Source organism: Anomalospiza imberbis, chromosome 5 (genome assembly GCF_031753505.1).
Source record: "Anomalospiza imberbis isolate Cuckoo-Finch-1a 21T00152 chromosome 5, ASM3175350v1, whole genome shotgun sequence".
In the NCBI taxonomy this organism is placed as follows: domain Eukaryota; kingdom Metazoa; phylum Chordata; class Aves; order Passeriformes; family Viduidae; genus Anomalospiza; species Anomalospiza imberbis.
Genome location: NC_089685.1, coordinates 21,306,743 through 21,326,732, shown reverse-complemented (window position 1 = coordinate 21,326,732; position 19,990 = coordinate 21,306,743). Strand labels below are relative to the sequence as shown.

The 19,990-nt window shown below is 41.1% G+C and overlaps 1 pseudogene; it reads left to right on the top strand.

Annotated features, from left to right (window-relative positions):
• The first annotated feature begins 4,872 nt into the window (after window positions 1-4,872).
• Window positions 4,873-8,075, top strand: LOC137474504 (hyaluronidase-4-like; annotated as a pseudogene).
• The last annotated feature ends 11,915 nt before the right edge of the window (window positions 8,076-19,990 follow it).

Here is a 19,990-nt window from a genome sequence, read left to right as displayed (position 1 = left end):
TCCAGTGCTGAGTTTGCATGGTAGGACTAAAAGCATTTAGTTTTTTGTTCTGCTGAAGGTGCTCCTTACCTTGGCTTTGTGTCCACTTGTCCTGTGTGCTGTGGAAACCCTGCAGGGCTGATGCCTCCCTCCTGGACAGCAATATGGGCAGTGGCTCGTCTACCCAGAGGACAGCCGGGTTTTTTAGCTGACACTTGCATTCACCTTGTGTTGCTACCCTTGCCCTCCATATGTGGCTGCACTTGCCTGTCCCCATCACGAGGAGAAGTGAGCATTTTAATGCCCAGGGAATCTGCCTCTCCATTTCTGCACATGGCTCCCAATGGGAGTGGTAAAAAAGACTCATGTCAGGTATTGCCTCTCCCTTGCTGGGCTGTCTTAGCTCCATGGCACTGAGCTAAGACACCCAAAGCACTGGCAGGGCAGTTTGATACAGGATTTCCCTACACGGGAGACCACAGGCCCTGGTGATGATTCTGATCTTCCTCCAGTGGGACCCAGGGATGAGGGAAGCTGGCTTTGGTAGGGACAGACAGAGGCAGGGCCAGTGCAGGCCACTCACTGCTCTATCAAAAGTGTTTCCTCAAGCTTCATAAAACTGAGTCAGGCTCAAAGATCCCAGAGACCTCGAGTACCTACAATGGACAGTGATGCTCTTTGCATGGGATTAATACAAGCATGCACTGAAGTCCTTTGGAAGCTTTGGACTGCTCCTTGGACAAGTATTCTTTTCTTAAGTGTCAGTATCAAACTCCATGGTGTGGAATTTGGGCATTTTTTCTAAATCTAGAAGTAGGGAGGAATGAGACAAATTCTCCCTGGGCTTCCATAGGAATTCAAGTACCAATACACCTCGATTTAGAAGGGGTAATGATATGTAAGCACCACTGTTGTATTCACATCTCAGCAGCCATTCACAGGTCAAAGCATACTTGGATTAAAAAACAATAATAAACCAGCCTGATTTCACTGAAGATGCTAATGTGAGTGGTAAAGCTACTTCACTTTTCACATTAACCTCACCAGAAAATAACCTTCTATTTTAATTTTGTTTTGCTTTCTCCACTCTTAAAGGGGCATAACCTCATCTGCTGTAAGATGGTTTATCATCATAGACTTGGAGTAGCTGAAAAGCAGGCATGAAATATTCATGTTTGCTTTGTTCACCCTTGGAATTTCCCTTTTAGACAGGTGTTAGTCCATTAGTTCCCAGCACCCACCAGCTGCTATAAGGACTGCAAATAGCAGTTCCTCGAAATATCCCCTCTGTGCTCCTTGCAGTGAGGCAGCAGGTCCTGTGACAGCTGATGAGAGCTAGATGAAAAGGCACTACAGGGGCAAGGCCACTGAGAGAGGCTCATTAAGTTTGTTCAAAGTGTCCATCCATACCTTAGGTTTACCCAGGTTTACACAACCCCCGGCTTTAAATAATTGCATTAATCCCTTAGATTGACAACACTGAATTGCTGCATTTTCTGCAACACTAACATTTAGCTCTAATTTGATGCTCAGCTGGTGGGGATGAAAAAATCAAATTTATTGTTGTTATCGTTGTTGTTGCATTACAGGTATGCTGAAGGAGTAGGAAGAGAGGAATGTCATCCATATCTACTGGTTCTGGGTGCAAACTATAATCACTCCATTGTGCGTGTGGGTGCTTGTTCTGCTCAGTTTGGGGGCTGATCTTACCCTACTTCAAATACACAGTAACTCTGCTGGACTCCAGGAAGGGTGGTGGGAGGAGAGTCAGCTCCTTTCTGTTGCACAGTGCTAACCTTCTGTTTAATTTCTATGAGAACAACATGCTTGAAACCCTAAGTGGCACTGGTTTAGTTTTCATTTAGGATTTACCTTACAACTGCATCAGGAAACTGGGCAGAGAGGAAAGCTGCTTCTCAAAAGAACCAATTCAGCACAATTTAAAATGCTATGAGCTGTAAGAGAGGCAGAGGGAAAGCCCAAGCAGTTCTGATGCTTTTAAATGGGCTCTTACATTTTTCCTAATGCAGCCTGCAGTCAGGTGGCTGGCTATGCTGCATTGGGGTCCTCTGAGCACATGCCCCATCTCCCACTCTTTGCAGTGTGGGTATTTTGAACTACAGGTAAATGAGCAGTGTGGCATGACACCGGGCATCCTGGCAGCCAGCTGAAACCCTCTCCTGAACACCGTTTTTATGTCTTGAGGCTGATATACCCTCAAAGAATGTGAAACTTCTTGCTGTGCACATGCTATAATCCATAAAATTTTAAATATGCTATACCCCCTGAAGACAACTGAGTAGCAATGCAGCCCACTCAGGCTGTTTTAGAACTCAGGCCACTGTGCTGACTTTATAGTGTAAGCATGCAAAATATAGGCCCTAGTGTAAAGACTACCATCTTTGGAAAAGGCAGGTTCTGGAAAACCTTTGGGCTCAAAATAGGTGTAAAATTGTGGTATTGACCACTGAGAATCTTGTAAGGCTGGACACGGGCCAAAGAGGCTTTGTGAGTATTTCAGTGTATGCCAGAAAATGACGCAGTCGCTGGCATCAAGAGCATGAGGAAAGTACAAGCTAAGCAGAAGGACTGCTTCTATGTTTCAGTGGGCCATTAAATCAATCTATCAAACCATCTGCCTTTTGCTAGGACTAAGCATGAGTCTAATCTCCCAGGATGGACCACTGTCAGGTGTAATTGTCTGCAGATGAGAGACATTTATGCAGCAAGAACTGGGGGGCATTTTTAGATTCAGAAGTCCAGCTATCTAGGAGGCCACCAGAATGCATGTATTCTCATGTAAATAAGAAGAAAAAATCACTATAGAGGCCAAATGATTGTCCTGATGAGCCCAACACACAGTTGTAGCTTGTCTGCTAAAATGTGATCTCTCTCTCTACGAAATTTCCTTCCAATAATTCAGCATTTAAACTTCTGATTAATTTTTCAACTCGTTCCTTACAGTGCTAGGGAAATAGCTCTATTGTATCAGATTCATACTTTAATTTATAGCATTTTGAGGAGGCCCTACCCTAATTTTGAAGTGTTACTCAGCAGTTAATGCTGCTCAGGTTTTCTAGCAGCTTCATCAGGATCAGTGAAAGACTGTACTAAAAGAGTTTGAATCTTGGCTATAATCAGCCACCAGTGTCACTGGGTCAGGCAGATAATTGTGTGACGAGGTCCATTTTTATTATCCATTATCCATTTTTATTATTATTATTTTTCAATTTTCATTATCCATCATGCTGCATATTCCATCCCCTGCATTTATTAACATGACAGAGATACTCAGCAGAATATCAGTGAGGCAAATCACTCAAGGTTGCCTTGATCTAATAAGCCCCCATCCATAGAAGGAAAGGTAGAGACAGCAGCAATGCATCCTGCCATGCCTCCCTGCCTGAGGCTGCTGCAGGCTCGGTGGCGGTCATTTCCTTTGCCACCAGCCCCCAAGCACATTGCCATCAAATCTGGGTCCAGCACTGACAGCAAAATTCACTGCTGACAGTGAAAGTCCAGTATGACTTCCACTGGAAAAAAACTCATTCCATCATCAGATTTTGAGTGTATCAACTTTAGCTTTGCTGATAAAAAGTCAACAAAAGGATTATTTTGTAAAAGTCCAGGGATTTTATTGGATCTCTGTGGGTGTGAAAATTCTTCTTTCAAAAGACATTCCTGTCTTTGATAAGAGTATTTGGCAACTGGCTTGCCTTTTGAGACAGCCTGGTTTAGGCCCATCAAGGTTGTGCTGTTTCAATGCCATATTGTTGTAGAAAGGAGAAAATATCATCGTCTTTATTCTTAATTTGTCTAATCTCTGGATATGAATAGTGCAACATCACTAGAGTAGGTTTTCTGTTACAAGATAGACGACAAAGCTTGAAAATGAATTCCTATGTTCTAGATTAATTTGGGGAGAGAGATACAGGCTTTATGTCAACTGATGAATGCTGAGTAATTTTCTTATCATTTTGCCAGCTATATTTTTTCAGCAGTATCTTTTGCTTTGGTTCAAGTACTTCTCTCTATGTGTCTTCATTTCAGAACTGCCTTTTTAAAGCTGATTTTGCTTAGTCTTAGCTATAACTGTTTGCTGCCTAGTAAAGACACATAGTCTCTACTTTCTCTGCATTGGAAATTGCTGTCCATTCTGCATTTTCACTGTCAGCTGGATGCCAAGATGGGCTGCCTCTGTGTTCCCTTTGCTAAATGAAAATCTAGTTAGCAGAATGGGTATATCCACTATGATAGATACAAGTGAAAGAAATACCAAGCAAAAGAGAAGGATAATTTTTTAGCAATCTTGCACAACTGGAAGCAACTTTGAAAAGACTAGGGAAAGGGAAAAATATTGAGCAGAGCTTGGGCACGTCCTTTCTGCATGTTGCAAACAAGTGACTGTTTTCAGATGATGTATGTGTGTGTGTTGCGGCTAAGTGTATCAAATGGAATAAAATTAGAAGTCAGAAGTCAAAGATTTGCCATGACACTGAATTAAAAAGACCAACCATTTCCTCCTTAACAATAGAGCTCCTGCAAATATCTTTCTGTGCTAAGTTACCCAGAAAAGGTTTCCCTCAGGGGTCAAGGTGGTCTGCCACTTTGCAGTCTTCAGTAACCTATAATGATATTGTGGTTGTTATGTTGTTGCTGCTGCTGCTATTTTTATTATTTTCTTCAGCTTGCTGATACTTTGCCATGTGCCAGCAAATCAGTATATTCAGCAGGGAGTAAAGCCTAGGGCTAATTGCACCCCAGTCCTGCCTGAGGGGAGATGCGTGGACCCACAGTGTGGGAGAGCTGAGCCTCCCTGCTTCCCACTGGTAGGCAGATCCCAGGAAATGCAGCCTCTGGTGAGCCTCATGGATTTTGGTGAGATGCCATGAGATGGCCAAGGGCATGGGTGCCTGCCAGTGCACACCACTGGTGTGCGCGTGCCAAGTGACGGGGGTCCCGCGTGGGAAGTGTTCCCTGGAATCGCATGTACCTCACCTGAGGATGTGCTCAGCACAGGTACCTACACCAGTCTGTTACACACGTGGAAGCAGAGGGTGGTAGTACAGGGAAACTCGCTGCAGTTCAGAATCACAATGTGAAAAACAAGCAATTGTAGGTATATGCTGCCCTCTGGCAGATTTTTTTACAGCTCAGATTTTCTGTGAACTGCAAGAGCAGTGCTCAGCAATAGTGTCCCAGCACAGCAAGGTCGGTATTTTCCATCTGTTTTTTTTTGCCAAAGCTGCTCATCAGCAGTGCTACAGCCTCCATGGAACTCTCCTGGAAAGCCAGAAGTCCATGATAATCCCAGGCATGGGCTGGTGTAAGGACCAGGGCTGCTGGGCTGGCAGGAGGTCCCTGTCCCTTTTCTCCATCTCTCTGCAGCTATGGGACAGCCTGACTCTCTAAAGGTGGCCCTCTTTTGTTGACTGTCTCCTCAAAAGAGCAAACTCATAATTTTCCAGTTTTGGCTGTGCAACCTTTTGGTGAGAAATTCAGTTTGGCCTCCCTAATGCTGACAAGCCCTGAGTGGCTTTGCCACGTTTGAGTTCTAGTATATGCTTCCTGAGAGATAATCAGGCTCATTTTCTTTAACACCATTTTCTAAAAGGCTCAGTAATGCTGCTATGGCACCTGTGGGTATGTGGGTACTGAGTTTGAAAACTGGGTTTGCTATGTACTGTGAGTCTCATGGGGTGAGGTTCTCTGACAAAATGTGGAGTTCAGCAGTGTCTGCCCCATCCTGCAATGGTCCTGTGTATGGCCTGCCTGGTCAGCAGGAGGAACAGGCACACCTTGTGTGCTGCAAAACAATCTGGTGCCTCAGACTCTCAGAAGATTATATCCTAAAAGCATCAAAGGCTTATTAAAAATACCTCGGTTGATTACCTTGGGTGATGATGATTTTGATGAAATTAGGTTATGCTAGGCTTACCCTAAAAAAAACAGAAAAATGGGGGATTGGGGAAGCCCATAAAAGTACCTCGGGTGCATAGATATTCCTCACTGTTTTTCTGTTTTGAGAGAAAGGAAGGATAGGATAGCATAGCTACACTATTCCCAGCAGCACATATGTAACAGCCTGGCTGCCCACATGACACCCGTGATCCTCACCTCCAGTAGGTCCCAATCCCAGGAGAGATAAAAAAGTAGGCTAGGACTAAGAAAGAAGAACAACAATAGAGCTCAAATACAAATTCATGATGGTTGATTTTACAGGTGTGTGGGATTTTCCCAGGGTTTTGAATGCAGGGGAGATCTTGGAGCTGGCAAATGATACCTCTCTCTCTCTCTTACATATAAATATATAGGTTTTGCTGTAGGGACCTTGTGATTAATGATGCTGCCTATTGTAGTGGCACAGGCCTTAGCTGCAAAGTCCACATTGTACACTGCAGTGCTGTGCAGAGATATCAGGCATGGTCTGGACGGCACTAGCTGCATGTGATAGTGTAGCAGGCTAATAAATAGCTCAGGACAAGTGTTCCTGTATCTGCTTTATTGCTATCAAGGGTTTGAACTTGGATCCCTTTATAGTACTGCACAATGACAATGAAATATGTGTGCTTGTTTAGAGCTATTTGGAGTATCTCTGGCTGGCATTGCATAGACTAGCCAGGGATGCTCATGAAATTGTGAAGATAGTGATAAAAGTCAAGGTTTGATTTCAGAGTTACTTTAGTTGTTATTGAGAAAGCTTGAATGATAGGGAAACCATGTCTTCATCAGGCTTTCCACTGCAACAGCCACAGCCACTAAGATAGCCTGGGACCCACTGAAGTGATGCAACACCCTTGGTGAATTGATGAGAAAAGTAACTGCAGTAGGATGGCTTCTAGACTTACACCAATTTACTTTGGCTGGGAATTTCCTCCCTTTGTTTGGGTTAGATTGTGCTAACCTTGTTTCTTCAGTGTTAGCATGGTAGATGCCTTAGAATTGACTGATATCAATTCATATATTTATATATGGAATAAATACTAATAGCTCTTCTGTTATGTTCTAGAGACAAACTGGGAGGTCTGCCCAATGTCATCTCTTAAGTTACAAAAGTACTTCCTGGAAATGGAACACAGTTATGCATTGGTCACCTTTCAGCCCCTGCCATGGCTGCACATACCACTCATCTGGACTTCTCTTGCTTTGAAATCAGCCTGACCACCAGTTTGGGAGAGAAAGTCTTTCAAGACTCCTGGAATGCCTGACAGAACTGTGCTTCCTGAGGTACAATGTACTGAATTTGAAAATGTTCTATATGGTTTGAAGCCCCATGGCTAAAGCAAGAGGGCAGGTACATCACAGGAAATCCCTATTAATGGTGGCATACCCTAGAACTTCAGTTTTCAAAGCCATTCAGAAAAAAAAAGGCATGGAATTAACTATTAGATCCTAGCTGAAGTCTTCACTGGGGTAGCTGTCACAGATTGCGCACACTGGAGACCTCAGTGGGCCTGCAACTGTGTGTGGTGCAAAAGATATCTACAGAGGAAAGTCCAGGAAACTCATAACTGAAATGGAAGGGGATATTTCAGCAAATGATGTTGAATGTTATCAATTTCCTTTGAAGAAAGTGCAAAAACTTTCATGAAGGAAACAATTGCTTTAGGAATGGAAAGCAAACCAAAGGGCCTGTGGGAATGCTACTTATACCCTGACTGTCATAATTACAGTTTCTGTGATTAGAATTACACTGGTTCCTGCCCAAAGAGTGAAGTTTTGAGGAACAATGAATTTTCCTGTCTCTGAGATAGCTTTGCAGTCCTATATCTTTCCACTGACATTTAGAAACCCCTTGGAAACAGTCAAAAACATTTTGTACTTCTCTCAGTTTAGGTTGAATGAATCCATAGGGATTTCCTCCATGGCATCCCAAGACTATGCTTTGCCTGTATTTGTGTATACCTGACTAGGCTGTCGAGAGGAGCCTGTATTAGTTCTCTCTTTTGGAAGCTTTTGCTGGAACAATGTAGGCTGCATTTATCCTTTAACCGTTCTCGCAGATGGTGCATCAGGATGGAAAACCTCCTACTTGGGCCAGCTCTGCTGGTTCATGCTAATTATTCACATGCTTTAAAGAGCACAATGTTCTGAAAAAAAAAAAACATAGCTTTGAATATATTTTTTTCTTTTTCTTTTTTTTTTTTTCTTTAATTCCTAACTAGGCTGTACTCAAGCAAGGCTGTACTCAATCATTTGAATGGATTAAAAGGAGTTTTAATGTAGTACACAGGAGGCTGTTAATACATTAATCCTCCCTCATGTACTTTCTTCTCTTCAGGTATGCAATCACAAATCCCCAGACACCTGCCCTTTTATTAGAAGGGAAACTGAGGCAGAGATGTTAGCCACTTGTTCTGTGTACATTAGAATGGAAAATTGGAACCAACAGTCTTTCTGCATGCCTTCACCTCAAAACAATATAATTTAGTCCCATAATACCTATGTTGGTCCAGGCCCCAGAACGAAGGAGTACTGCTCACATCAGCTGAACTGTACACATTACAATAATTTTGAGATAAGTCCATTTTCCTAGGCCTTTTTTAATGTGATTCTGGACATCGTCCCAGAACCTGGATGAGGGCAGTAGAATTCCTGTGAAAGAGCAGCATGATTTGTCTGTCACTGCCCTGGTTCTGTTCTCACCTGTAGACAGTGACTCCACTACCAGCAGACCCCAGTTCCTCTGTTTCAGGGTTTAGCAAGTGAGCTGTATTTGCTTTTGAAGTCTGTGCTTGAATTTCATCCCAGATACTGAATCTGAATTTGCCAGCCTGTCTAAGAAGGAGCATTATCTCCCTCTTCTATTGGGTCTCACCTACTCCCTTATCACTGCCATTACTCACCCACTATACTTCCCAGCAAGGGGTTTCCCTTCTCTTGTTCTTGAAGACATTCAAGGAGATGGAGGCACCTGCCTTGGTGGTTTTACCCAGCTTGCTCTTCCCTAGCTTTGCAAGGCGAGGATAGACAGACATCAATAACTGCTGCACTCTCTTTGCCATTTTATGTCCAGTTCCTGTGTCTTTTCCCCTTCGGGCAACATATCTCTGTGAAGTTTTTTCACATCAAGTCATTTCTTGATGTACTGTGGCCCTCAAACTCCTCTAAACCAGTGATGTTGTCTAGGGAGTCACTTGTTTATCAGTGGTCTTTCAAATTCTGTGCTTATGGCATAGTAATTCACTTGTTGCTGATCCTTAGTCATAGTTCAAATTAAGGATAAATATCCAAGCATGAAATACCTTCTCCTTACATCCTGCTCTATGAGCAGGACAGTGAAAGACATCTCCTTGGAACAAAACAAAAAAGAATGTAAACTTAAAAGAATATTGTAGCTCAAATTCTTAAAATTTGCCAAGTGTTGCATTTTCTCTTTTATTTAAGGTAGCACAGTGCTGATGTTTCCCTTCTATAGTGTGGGCCTATTTACAGTTTCTTTTTCTAGGTTTTTATAAGAATCTGAGTGAGCTCCTAGAGAAAGCGGCAAGAACAATGCATGCCTTTGGAATCACAGCTTTCAAATTGAAAAGGGACTGGAAAACAATTGATTGACATAGCAAAATGGCTCTCTCCTTCCCCTTATCAACAAAAAGAGAACTGAGGAAATGTTTTGGGAAATTCTTGTATAAAAAATCCCACTTTAATGAAAGTATTTAAGTTGCTTCTAGTAATGGATGAGTTATCAAATAACTGTGAATAAATTTTTGCATCGAAGTGGATTAAAATACTTTTTTCCCCTCCCAATTTATTCACTTCCTTATTACCAACATCTCAGGCAGTACCTAAGTTTCCAACTTCAGTTTAATATTCATTGTAGTCTAGACAGCAAACCTTTAGCCAGAATAAAATATAGTTCATAGGGACTAGAATGAAGCCTTAGTCTGGGAGACAGCCTCATAACATACTACTGGATTACTTTAGAAAGGCTGTGAGGTGCTGAATTAACCTGACTAAGTGATATCTTTACTCTTTTCACTATAGCAAGATCTTTTTAACACTATTGGAGAGAATGCCCTGGGAACTACAGGCGTTGTTATTTGGTGAGATATGAATTTAACTTCTTTAGAGGTAAACCTTAGCCTGACTTAAATGCATTGTGTAAGATCCTCATTTTACCCTGTTAATAGAAAGTATCTGACTGCGCCAGTCCTGAGTACTTGGCACCAGCAGAGCTGAGTGCTTAACCAGCCTTTGCTATCCTCCAGTCAGGACAAAATGGAATGTGGTCAGCTCTTGTTAGGTCCTGGCCTAACAAGTCTCTTGTGAGGCTCATAGGCAACCAGTAGTAGGAAACCAATGGCTAATACCAGGTGTTTTGGAAGACTGTTCCTCAGTAATCATCCTGGTCAAATTTCCTTCCAGCTGGGTAAAACACTAGGACATTATCTAGAGCATGATTAGCACACCAGACAAGGTCTAGTGGTGGTGCTCAGCAATTTGTCAGGTTATGAGAACTGTCCTTGTCTGTGGGCAAGAAAAATAGAGCAGGCTGTTAAGATCAGATGGAGAGGTTTTGTACTACATATCAGACCTAGCCACATTAAAATCAAAGATTGATTTTTGAGACTCTGCCATGTCCTGGAGTTTTCAGAAAGCCACATATCAAACTTAGTCATAAAAAAATACTTTTTCCTCAATGCTATGTGAAATGGGTGTTCTGGGCTGTTTTTCTCCTGACAGATAGTATAGAAAACCCAGCCAGCATGAGAATGAATGGCTGAAAATAAGTGTTCAGTTGTCCTCAGCAAATTCAATTACTTCAGACTATTTTTTAAACATCTGGATGTGGTCTCTGTCAGAATCAATATGAATAGGAGGGTGAATTTCCTTCCACCCCAGTCAAGTGACAAAGGCAAGCTTCTGGAGCTTCTCCATCAGCTCCAGACACCCACAGTTTTGCCACACAGCCACGCTGACATCACCTGCTTTTCTAGTATATATCATGGCTTCTTGAAAGATCTACACATTGGTGTTTCCTGGAGAATGCAAGTTGTTGAAGTAATTTTCTCCTCAATAGGATTATATTTTCTGTATAAAAATTCATAATAATCCTTTAAATTAGTGGAATTTATGTTATCCGGATGATTTAATTAATGCATGCTCCTTACATATTGCATATATTTTAGAATGGAAAAGGAAAAAAAAATAAAGTAGGTAGTCCCATATTAGCTAAAATTTCTACCATTTACAGAGTAACTGCAGAGAAGTGCAAAAATTCATTGATTCTGAATTTGAGCCCTGCATTATCAATGTCACAGCAGCCGCTGAGGTAGGAAGGAGGCATCCTTGTCAGGACAATATATCATGTGTGCAAAGAACTTGGAGAGCCTCAACATATCTACACGTAAATTTTAAGACCTTCCAGATAGATGCCTTGGAGAACCAAGGATTTGTTGAGGGAGGAGAAACATCAAACGAAGATCTGGAAATAAGGGCAGAGACATTGTCTGCCACTGTTGTCAGGGCTATGAAGGAACTGACCGTGATGAAGTTAAAGTTGTTGAGGACCATCCAGGGAGCTCTGCAGACTTTGTCTTCCCCAGATTTGCAGTTATCTTCTCTAAGTACTGCTTAGTTTCAACGTGCTCTGCAGCTGGGGGCTGAGCGTGTCATTGTCCCAGACAAAATCCAAACCCTGCAGCTGTGCCCTGAGATTTAATGCCCGTAAAGCAAAAAGAGAGAGTGGAGCCCACTGGAGGACGAGTCAAAAATGCACAGATCTCAAGAACATGTCTGGCCCTCGATCCTATTTTCTGAGATTAGGCTGTTTAGCAGTCTAGAAGCCTGGTTTCTGCTCAGCTGACAGGTACCACCAGGACAGCAGAAAACTGCTGCTTCTGAATAAAACAGCATTAGGTCACTTTTCTCCTTTGTAAAGAAAGGAAGAGTCTACCCATATCATACTAGAGGTCATACTGGATAGACCATCCTCCCAGAAAATGAATGATGAAGGGAGATTCCTAGTTTCTTTTCCATTTGAGTGAATTCAAGTTCATGTTTTTCTCTTTCATGGTCAGTGTGATAAAGGTGTTCATGCTTTGAGCCTTCCACAAGATAAAGAGGAATGAAACAGTCAGGAGCTGAGGAAGAAAAAGTATTAGTATATTAATATATATACTGAGAGAAGAATTCATATATTCTAGTCCAAAACAAATTGTCTCACTGTGTTTTTTAAAGCCATGACTATTTAAAACAAAATTAATAAGTAGTGCTAGAGGCAGGAGCATTATAGATGACTTTATATTAGAATATGTGTAGCTGGATAAAAAATACACAAATAGATATAGGAAAAACAGGGATCAGTGAGACTTGTGGGGAGCTCCCTGCTTTTTCTTCTATTTGATCCAGGCAAACATTTGCAACATAAAATCCGACTCCCACCTGTTCCTATTATTTCTTTTTATTTCAGAACCTTAAAGATCCCATCAGGCTTTGACCTTTGTGAATTTGCACCTCTTAGTAGTTTCTCCTTCTTTAAACATAGGTTATTATCCTCATATATCCTCAGTGAATTATTGCTGTAATAACTATGTTAGAAAAGCAATTGTGCATTGAACAAACATTATGTTAATAGAGTTCTTGAAGGCAAATGAGAAGAACTTTTATTATTTTTTTAACAGGATTCCATTGTAGAAAGAAATATTTTCGATTCCATTTAGGTTAGGAGAGACTGTGACAAAACCACAGCCAATCAATGAGAAATTAATCAACTTTACAATGATCCTTCTTTAAAAGAAAACAATTTAAACTTAATTCAGGCTATTTTTTTCAAAAAAATAAATGAAGGATATCTACCAAAATTTTTCTGAAGCGTATTTTTATAGTCAAGAAAACTAGAGACTTTTTTTATTTTTTATGGAATGGCTTTCTCAGAGAATTGCAGTTTTTTAAAAATCAGAGTATGATTGTGTGGATTTTTCAAAGGAAGGGTGTAAAAATGATTCATTTGACATTTTGCTTGTGCTGTAGGACTGAAGAACATGTTAGTAGGAAACAAAATGTTTCAATGTTTTCTGAGTGGCATTGAATTAGATGTTAGTTTGACTCTTCTTGCTGTCTCCTTAAGGTCACATCTTACAGAAAGATAGTCACACAGTAACTGAACAATCGGGTAGTGACACAGTATTTTATAAAACCTTCTGTGCACATGTTAAATTTGCAATTGTCTCTAATACATTAGTGCATCTTGTATAAATGTCTATCCAGGTATCCAGGTATGCAGGCACAGATTTTTCCTACTGAATATATTCACTGAAGTGGGGCAACTAAACAAGAAGTGCAACTTTTAGGTACCAGTGGGCTTTAGCTGGTTTATATCTCAACAGTCTTGGCAGGCCAGATGATTTTGTGAGGGTCAGGTAGCTGGGATCTGTAGTGTGAGAGGACGAGCAGGATGGCACAGTAAAGAGATGCTTCCCAAACCCCACAGACATGGTCTGTTCTCATGGGGAAAGCTGACCCAGGTGTCCTTCTGACTCCCCTGCTGGCATCCCTCTCCTTTTGAGGCCAAACACAGGCTATGGGAGACACGTTTGCATACATTTGTATCAGCTGCACTTCTAAGATCAAATTCTCTCACTTCTCCTGTGAACAGCACTTCTGATTTCTAATTTTACAACTTTTTGGACTTCTGTTTTCCTCTCTTTGTGTTTCCTGTTGGCTACATTTTGCTATCTTCAACCAATGTTCTGGCATTTGCACATTTCTTTTCTGGGATCTAACCATCATAGAGCATCCTGTGAAGAATCAGAGGCATTAAACTTCACATCATGAGTTTCTCTCGGTGCCTATATCCTTAAGATTTAGACACACCAAACATTACCATTACAGTGACTAAATTATTTTATAGTACGAGGTAGATACCTAAGCAGGCCTGAAAATCTGCACCTCAGCTTTCAGCAGCTGCATGGTTAAAACTGTTGCAATGTGGATGTGGAACATAATGCAATGTGTTGTGATAAAATTGACAGTGGAAAAAAATTATTTTAAATGTACTCTTTTTCCTGCAGTGGATTGAAGTTCAATTTGTGTTATTATACCTACTGAGTGGTAGTGATAAAATTAAGTAATCTCTCTACATCCATGAGAATGGATGCTCTTAAATATAATAAACATACTTTTTCCTATTATAGTATAAACTGTGATTCTTTCTTTCATGTTTCTGAGACTTAGCAATTCTTACCAATATCAGGTGGAAATAATGCATGAAAATAATTAAATTAAAATAATAGGGGGCAGATGATAAGCACAGGGCCCTCTTAGTGCTTTTGATGGTCTGACCCAAAGCCATAGGAAGTCAATGGTAAGCTCCCTTGGTTTCAGTAGGCCCAGAATCAAGCTGGGGTGCCTCCCAGGGAGTTATACCACAATGGTCTGTTGATCTTGATGGGTGCCTCTTCCATGTTAGAACATTCCTAAAATAAATCAGAAGGCATACATTGCAAGCAAAAGCATGTTTTAAAGTGTGTATAGACACCTAAACACAGAAATATCTAAAAGTGTTTGTTATCCAAGTTGGTAAAGATTTTGATAAGCTACTGAGCATTTAGATAACAAATGTAATCCTATGTAATTTGGATTTTAACAATACTTTTTGGTATAAGGTATGAGAATAACCTTAAATGTTCTTTGGCCTAACAAAAAAAATTAACAAACAGATACAAATCTGCATCTCACTAATAATTGAAACCATGTACAGTTTTCAGCACATTGAATCTTTTAGCAGAGACAACTAAGGTTATTGAAATGGTTTTGTAGATGGGAATGAGAACAGGACAGAAGGAAAGCTGCTCTGACATAATTACCTGCTGATCACCCTCCCAGGCTTTTCTATGAGTCACTCTGAAATGAGAAATCTGATACTAATTCTGGATTTCAGGTTATTTGGAACATTCATTTTTAGTAATTCTCTGGCATTGTTTATCACATTTCCCACCAGCTTTTGGTAACAAAGATATCTTCTTGTTTCTCTTCTGTTTCCTCTCATCCTGGAAAAGGACAGATGTTTGATGCTGGCACCTGGTTGCTGCTATACCATGAAGTGTCTGTAAAATTCATGGCCTTGTTTCTTCATGCAGATCCAATCAGGCAAACCCCATCTGTATGTTCAGCCAGTTAGGAGGTACAGATCCATGTGACAGCAAGGTTCAGTTAGTGTTACAAATTAAATCAGCAATTCTGATCCAGGGTAGGCAGCTCTCATCCCAACCATCCTGCCTTATTCAGTGTTAAATTATTTTTCCTCCATTAGCCTCGAGGAAACTGAAGGATAATGCTGCACCTTCTTGCCCATTTGTGCTGCTTGATATTACAGTCAGGATTTTTCTTTATCACTCAACCAGTTCCAGATGTCTGGATGTTGATCTTAATCCCAGGCTGGCGCTTTGCTGCAAATCAGTTTGACAGTCAAGTGCAAAGTAGATTTGCCTTGGCATAATTCAGGTGCTTAACTCTCTGAAATGATGCTTAAACTCAGCAATAACACTAATAAATACAGCACTTTAAACTCTGTACAGATTCCATCTCACATTCATTTTTAATTGTGTTCTACATTGAAATTGATGGGAATAGGGCTCCTAAATACACCTAATGAGTCAAATTAATAGGAGTTTGTTTCTATTATTCCCCTTTTTATGTAGAGTGGATTAAAAAGTAACTACCGATCTGAGTCCTCATACCCTAAACCATGACAGATTATTTTATGCTTATAGTGAATAATTTAATCACTAGTGTCATTGTACTGAGAATAGTGGAACAAATTATGTACCTCTTGTATCTTTTTACAGACACTTCCGCCTTGTGCTCCACTAGTGTAGAAGACTGAGGGATGCCACATTCTGAAAATTACAGGATTATATCTAAATCTTAATATATCTTGAACCCTAACCTGCTGAATTGGTACCCGAATTTTCTACTAGGCTCCAAATTTAATGCAGGATTTTCTAACTTAGCCAATGAGGCTGCTTACTCAGATCAGTTTTCACAGTCTCCCTGCAAAACTACAAACTCCCTACAGAAAAATGAAGTCTCAACTAAATGTGAGTTCCTCGGTATTTAGAAGTGTGGAAAATGTGGCTCCTTTTTTAACCCTCACTGGATGTGGCTGGTGAAGGCTTGAGCATTTATTCCCTATAGATTTGTTTAGAGCTGGAGCAGCTCTGCAGTTTCTTGCTGCACATGGAATTTGCAAAGTTAAGCCCAGCCTTTTTCCAAATCTTCAGGCACAGGTCATTGAAACGGCCTCAGTACTGATGGCAAAGGCTTTCCTAACTTTTCACTGTATCTGTCAGAGCCATCTATGTTAAACAAACAGGACAGTGGGACGTTTCTCCCAGAGAGTGGGAGGAAGGATGGCAGCTGAGCATTTAGGGAGAAAGTCCTTAGTTTAATTGACTGCATTTATGAAATAAAGACTACTACATGCCTTTGCTACCAAGAAAATCACTCTTTATTAGAACACAGCATGGATTTTAATATCTTTCATGTATTGTATAGTAAATATAAAGAAGTGTCTGATTATATTAAAGTCAAAAATGGTTTTGGTTATATGTTAAATAAATAGAGGATTAAAGAAAATATGTAATTTACAGTCTAGTCTTGCACTTATCTAAATCATTATTAGAGTTTCTGGTCTGTAAAATGAAATATCATCACTCAATAGCACATATATCATTGCCTTATCTTGATATGATATAGACTTCACTAGCAGTGACATGCATGCCCAACAATGTGAAGCAGACAGAGAAAACAGTATGGCCTAACTTATGTCCAGAAATAAGATGCATACACTGAAGAGCAGTAGCCCCAAACCAGTTCTGCTTCGTCAGGCAGCTGAAGGAAATATAGGAAGAAGTGCCCTCAGCATTATCAAGTTTACAAAAGTTTTCTAATATATATGGATGCTAGAGACAGACCTGCTATTAGACTTCCCAGAAGATATGAACCAAGTTCAGGCAATGTTTGTTTATCTCCTAAGATGAAGTCTTTGTCTGTTACAGGAGAAAAGGCAGATTCTGGAGCTTTCCCCATCTTTGCCTCTGTAATTCTCCCAAGGCTGTTCAGCTCCCAGGCCTCCTTTAGTTCCATTAGAACATTCATCTGGAACAGCGTGAGTTGAATGTTTTGAGAAGCAGAACTGAAAAGAGAAAGGAAGCAAAAGGCAACAACTGTGCTGTGCACACAGGCAATATCCACAACTGTTGGGGAATTGTGCTTCACAAGGGATGCAGTCCACCCCCACCAAGAGCTAGCAAAATCCTTCCAGTCACTTTGACAGGAATGTCAAACTTCCCTCCAAGAGACAGAAGAACTGTTAAAACTTGTTTTTTTATTCATTATGATAATGAACACACATCTGTAAAAATGTAAAATTTTATTCTGCATTTTGACTTTTATTTCTAAAACTTACATTTATCAGATCCATGCTTTCTTTGGTTGCGCTTTTTTCTTTCAAACACCTGAATTTTCACTTTAGATCTTGTATTGATTATATCTGGCCCATAAGGAATACTTAATGTCAAAAGAGCATTACAGAAAATGTGCTGTCTTTCTGAATTTTAGCCAGCTGTTGGATGGATAACATTGGCAGTTTAAAGCTCCTGCTGATTTTTTTTCCATTTAGAAAATGAATCGGAGACTTCAGTGGGATTTCTCTGATTTATACCAGTTGTGAGTCTGACCTTGAATCTTTCAGAACTGGCTAATTTCTAATCAATTAGAAAACCTTTCAGTTGGTATGTGAAAAAAATAGCATTGAACGGCCAGTACAGTCCTTGGCTTTTCTGGTGGAATTTCAGCAAAGAAAATTGTCTCAATCTTTTCAGTGGCTGCCCAGGCAGCAATTCCAGGTTCTCCTCAAAGTAGCTGCTATGGCCTCTTGTGCTTTTAGGGCAGTAGAGAAAGGAGCCAGGAAATAGGTGAAAGGGTGAGAAAGGGGAACACAGCCATATGGGACTTGTGTGCTGGGATAATTTATCAGATAGGTAAGAAAAGGCAAAGGGTTGGCTAGCAAAGTGGATCCAAAGGAAGAGCCCGGGTGACTGCATCAAAATGAAATCCCACACAAATCATCCTGGGAGCTGCTGTGGGTCCAAAGAGGACCTGCTTAGCATAACTGTGCCTAAAATTAGCACCAGCTCTCTGATGCTGACCAGATTACTAAATAGCACAGGGAGAAGGGCAGTGCCAGTAAAAGATGATCCATTTAGGAAGTCAAGGTGTTGGTGTGAACGAAGTATATAACAAACAGTAAAAGTCAAATACCCAACCTGAACAAGTGCTCAGCACAAGTCTGGACAACATCTGCTTGCACTGAGGCTCTGCAGAGCCACCCAAGTTCTGACTCCTTCTGGAGGTGCTGACTACCATCTTTTGGGTAACAGCTTCTATACATTTATAGCTATTGTCATAATTTACAACTATAGCACTGGCCCAGGGGCTGGGCCTGATCTCAGCAGCAAGCTGTAAAATTTAGCTTCCTTCTTGCTTCTGCTATCTATACTCCTAGTATTTTATCTTGCCAACTTCATACATTAATCTAGGGCTGCAAGGTATTTTGAATAAAGCAGAATATTCAAGGCCAAACAGAAGACCTCAAATAGGCTTGGTTTTCTTTTTCTCAGTGTCTGCGTGTCTGAGGCTGCTGACCAAGCTGCTTTCATCTGACACCCCTGATTTTGTAGCCCAGTAATATGGTTTATTTCATCTGTTCTTACTATTAATTTTTTAGTCATATGGCGGATGGATGGAAAAGACTGTTTGAAAGATGTCACACTGGCATCCCCCCATCTTGGATTCCTACCTCTCATCAGCTTGGCTTATGCAGCAGGTCTGCTGCTCTTGGCTGAGTCTGGAGCAGCAGGCACACAAATGGCCCAGGTGGGATTATCTATTTTTAAACTGATTTCTGCATCAGCAGGAATTGGAAGCTATTCTATAAATCCAAAAAGAGCTTTAAATCTCTCTCATATCCACTTCCACACCAAACTCACATCCTATTTGCCTGAAGTTAAAGCTTTACTCAGAGAAATCTGCTTCAGGTGAATCAATTTCCTAGAACACATTCATTAGTTACTGCTGGCATAGCACAGTGAAGGTGGAGTGTTACACAAACAAGTAATAATGCTACTAATATGTGCTATTATTAAGGCTATTAAAATACCAGCTGGCATTGCAAAAAAAAAAAATGGTGTCATTAAACATATATTAGGGCTTTATAATGAACAATCAGCATGACTGGTCCTGTGCAATCTTGGCAAACAGAGTTGGAGAGGACCAATTTCATTTGGCAGCTTTGTAGTGCCAGGACTGTACTCGGTGGGAGGAAGTGGAGGCAGAGCAGTGAGGGCAGTGGAAGTCTCTCTGTGGACCAGGCCAGGGTGCAGCACTGCAGGCAGGGTGTGCTCGCAGCGCTGTCTGCACCGCGGTCTGCCCCACCGCCCCTTCCTGCCAGGGAGCTCCGGGCAGGGGAGGGCATGGCCGTGTCACACACCTGAACTGTGTCCAGGCTGAGTGCCTGAGCAGTGCAAAGCCTGGAGCAATGGGGAATGTGAGTGGGAGATGTAACCTCTGGGGGATGTGACCTGCTGCTCTGCAGAATCACTGGAAGGTGAGTTGCTGGGCTACTTGCTGGTTGCCATCAGTAAGCTCCTTGCCTGGTGTATTGGCAACCAGCTTTGCTAACTCCTACACACACACACTCCTATTGCTTTTCAGTACCTGGAGGGTTTCCTCCAGTGCTGTCTGGCAAAATATAGAGTACAGAATAAATAATAATTGTCATTTATGAAGGAACACATTTGGCTGGGATTAGCTTGTAGATGGATTTCTCCAAGCATGCCCAATTTTTTCCTGACTGAAAATTTAGTCTGGCATTTCTTTTCATGTTCTTGTCTACAGAGGAGATCAGATAAGTGACATCTGAGCATTGAATATAACCTTTTCAAAAAATGGCACTTCTATTGTGATCATGCTGCAGATCCAGTGTATTTCAGACACGGTAGATTTTCTC